Source organism: Harpegnathos saltator, unplaced genomic scaffold (assembly GCF_003227715.2).
Source record: "Harpegnathos saltator strain DR-91 unplaced genomic scaffold, Hsal_v8.6 scaffold254, whole genome shotgun sequence".
Lineage (NCBI taxonomy): Eukaryota > Metazoa > Arthropoda > Insecta > Hymenoptera > Formicidae > Harpegnathos > Harpegnathos saltator.
The window spans coordinates 361,102-365,113 of NW_020230044.1; the positions used below are offsets into that span (position 1 = coordinate 361,102).

At 48.5% G+C, this 4,012-nt stretch overlaps 2 non-coding genes across 2 annotated transcripts; one reads left to right on the forward strand and one right to left on the reverse strand.

Annotated features, from left to right (window-relative positions):
* Positions 1-2,187: 2,187 nt before the first annotated feature.
* On the forward strand, positions 2,188-2,260 carry TRNAV-CAC (transfer RNA valine (anticodon CAC)). Its single transcript has one exon. It is a non-coding gene; the product is annotated as a tRNA-Val (tRNA).
* A 61-nt stretch (positions 2,261-2,321) lies between these two features.
* TRNAV-CAC (transfer RNA valine (anticodon CAC)) lies at positions 2,322-2,394 on the reverse strand. The gene has a single exon. It is a non-coding gene; the product is annotated as a tRNA-Val (tRNA).
* Positions 2,395-4,012: the final 1,618 nt, after the last annotated feature.

Sequence of the window (4,012 nt, forward strand, 5' to 3'; positions counted from 1 at the left end):
TTTTGTGTCTACCGTAGTGCGTTAACCCCGGGAGCCGAGAGAGCGAGCGTGGCGTGCAGCGCGCTAAGGAACGAGGGCTCCTTCGGTTCTTTGTCTCCCTTTCCCTCCTTCTCTCGCGCCTTCACCGCTGCCCTTCTGCCCGTCCTACTCGCGCTTCGCTCGCAGCCAAGGTTCAAACGGAGAGAGAATCGGCTGCCTCTCAACCCCTTTCGAAACGCTCTTGAAACCGCTCCACCGCTGAGAAACCTTCCGGCCAAAGTTACACTGCTCGAAAAAAAATGACGCGGTATTATTATTATTATTATTGTTACTACTGTTGTTATAACTTGTTGTTATAACTTATACTGTTGTTATATTATACCGCTCGAATGCGAACAATCGGGAGAGCGAGCGACGCGCTCTTCACGTATTTCCGTGTTGCTTCGACTTGCAACGAAACGCGCACGTTCTCATCTCAGCAGAGTCTCTTTCTCTCGACGGGGGAGGGAACGTATCGCAAATTGAATGAAACTTGTCCGTTAAAACTTGCTAATCGAATCGCAAAGGCGAAACTTGCGGTAGAAACAATTGCTCTCTCGTCGTTGGAGAAGTCGGGAGGGGAAAGCGATCGAACGGTTTTACTGGCGTTTAACCGATGACAGTGAGAAGGAGTTTATTCCGCTCGGTAAGATACAATATGCTCGAGGGGGAGGGGTTAAGGGGGTGTCTATCGAGAAGAACGTAGAGCGAATCTGTCCGAGTGATTTTTCCCCTTCGATGGCCGACCGGTAATCGATAGCTTTACTGTGTTCGTAAACTCGAAATAGGCCCCGGTTCGTTCGTCGAAGCAATCTCGCCTCTTTCATCGACAGGACCTTGATCCGCGTTCGTCGTTCCCTATCGCGTGACGTCCAATTATGAAGTGATTCGGTACTTGGTCGGGCCGGGAGGCGCCTGCGAGAGGCGGGAGATACGCGCCCGTGGCTTTATTCGTCCTACGAGACGAGCAATTAATTCGTCGATGACAATAGCCGTCTCTCGCTTCTCGCGCCTAATCAACGACGACCTTTCGACGGCCGGCGACGAAAAGTCTCTGGAGGAAAATTTTGGTCGCTACTGCCTATGCGCGATTTTTGAGCGTTACTCGTGCCAATCGCATTTCGATAGAACGAGACGCGCTCGAACGTGAGCAAGCGACAGTTGTGTATCGGACCCGTGTGTAAACAACCGATTAACGGGTGTTAATACGAAATTAAGACGAGCGATGTAATTAATTTCATTAATAGACGCGTGTCGAGATTGTCGAGTCTTTGTCGCGATCGATTCATCCTCGTCCGCGTCCTCGTCCTCGTCCTCGTTATTCTCGGACGCTTAAAGCACAAAGACTGGAAGACTCGCGGCCGCGTTGAGACTCGTCGTTGAAGAAGAAAAAAATTGGAGATGCGTGTGCGAGAATGGGATGGCACGACCTCGAAGGGCGCGGTCGAGTTCACACTAGACTGAAGCTGCCCTTGTGCCTAACTGGCCTTGAGACGGCTCGACCTGCCCTACCCTGGCGCGATCCATCGCGCTCTCTCGTGCCACCACATGTGCGCGGAGATCTCTCTCGTATACACAAAGATGATCGTTTCCTAAATCCACCTTTGTCCTCGCGCGAAATTCCTTCGATGAAATCTCACTTTTACGCAAAGCAAAGATTTTTAAACGACACAAAACTCGTCGTTGCTCTCGGTAGGATCTCTACTGTCGCTCTACTGTTAGAAAAAACTGTCCGTCGCAGGTCACCTTGTACATACATATACATGTATGTATGTATGTATATATGTATATATATGTATATATATATATATATATATATATTCTTTTTACATAAATAATGTGCATAGAGCAGATTTAATTTATTTATATGTGGACGTGGGGAAGGAAAAGAATTATCGCTGTCATGTCGCGCGGTCTCTCTGAAAATCAGTACGTCACACGTGTGCGCATGGTAGTAAACGTGTTAGTATCCGCGAGCAGATTCTGCCGAGGTTTTTATTCATGACTCGCTTAGATTAATTAAACGCGCGCTCGATTTGCGCGAAAATGTGCAAGTTGTGTACGTATGCGACACTTACGCGGAATTTATATCGGAATGTCAGGTTTGTACACATCCGTTTGCTCGTTTGTGGGTAGTCGTCTACTTCAAATAACAGGAACGGTTTCAACGTTTCCGTAGTGTAGTGGTTATCACGTGTGCTTCACACGCACAAGGTCCCCGGTTCGATCCCGGGCGGAAACAAGTTTTTTGCAGTTCAAATTTTTGCCAGCACAAGCAAAAATGGAGACTTCAAAAAGAGAGATGTTTCCGCCCGGGATCGAACCGGGGACCTTGTGCGTGTGAAGCACACGTGATAACCACTACACTACGGAAACGTTGAAGCTCCCAGCGCTTGTTCGGCGACATCCGTGCAGGCGCGTGAATAGATTTCACGTCGTGTGACAAACGGGCAACGTGTGTGCCTTAATTAAATGTCGATAAAATGTCGACGACAATCGACGACGTCACGGAGAGAGGTCAGCGCGACTGACACCTGAGTTCGTCGCGAAATAATTTCTCTATTACCTCATTTATTAACGCGAGGGAAAGTATTCTGAAAGTAAAGCGATCACGATGCTCCAGCAACTCGTTGCTGGATCACATTCGTCGCCGGCGATAGCAGCAACTTTTACTTTTACTAGAGAGAAAGTGCACGCTCTCGTTGCATCTCTCGCAACTCCGCTCTTTGAGTGCTGCGCGTTAACTCTCGCCTCTCGCCACATTATATTATTGTTTGCGTTGATTTATTTAAGGAAAGAGGTAGAAGCGTAATGTCAATCACATCAAAATGTTTACAAGATGAGACAAGAGAGAGAGGGAGAGAGATGACATGAACACATGTTTTCGCAAATTATTACCAAGTTTGGAGCACCGAAACCTTACAACTTGACTCAATTCGAGCATTTAATTACGAGCGGACTTTGAACGTAATCCTTCGACCTTTTAGCGATGCGATTTGTATATTTCGCGGTTATATCTCGCGGGATCAGCCGCGGCTATCTCTTTGCCCTTTCCTCGTTCGTAAATTGGCATATTCGCCGCAGTCACGATCGCGAGAAATTTTCAATTCCACTTTGGCTCGTTTGGTTTCCTGGTTGCAGCAACGAGCGGCACGTTGCACGCGGCACGCCGTGGTCAATCTCGTCATCGCGTTGCATCGTATTCCACTGTACTTTGGTAGAATTGAATTCTGATCACCTTTAACAACGTGACGCAAGATCCTATTGTTTACTTTTACTCAATACCGAATCTATCTGTACAGATGAAATCGAAAGAAGACGTTTGATGCGCAAGAGCGTAGAGAGGTCGAGAAAAGAGAGATCGGGATCCTTCACGTGGTGAAGGAAGGTCCTTGTGACCGGTTAAAACGGAGGCTTTTCGCGCTTTGCGAAACGTAAAATCCAACGGCGGGGCAAATTGCGATTTGCGATATAAAGTTGCAGCACGTCGAACAAATAACACTCTCTCTCTCTCTCTCTCTCTCTCTCTCTCTCTCTCCTCGGGCGTTTGATCGCGCGAGTCCCTTATAACGACGGGGTAGTTCGAATAGCCGAGGCGTGAGTGACCCGTTGACCCGGCGATCGACGGCACAAAGAGCACGATTCGCGTGAAATTCTCGCTGATCTCTTCATCTTCCTGGATTTCGACGTCGGGGGGATGCTGTTAATCGGCGTAGAAATATCTCGGGGAAAGCGCGCGCGCGCGGTTGCATAAGCGTTTACGAGTTGAGTTTCGCGCGAAAGAGTCAGCTCGCTCTCTCGACTCGATAAAATAATAATAAGCGGAGCGATGCGCGAGCGCGCGCACGAGCGTCCCCTGCGCGTGTAATTATTTCGACGAATATGTTTGCAACTTGCTTTTCACGAGCGGAAATTTCTGCGTGAAGGCTGCGCGTATACGCAACATTCGGAAACTCTCGTGTGTTTAACAACGCGGGGAACGCTGACGCTCGAT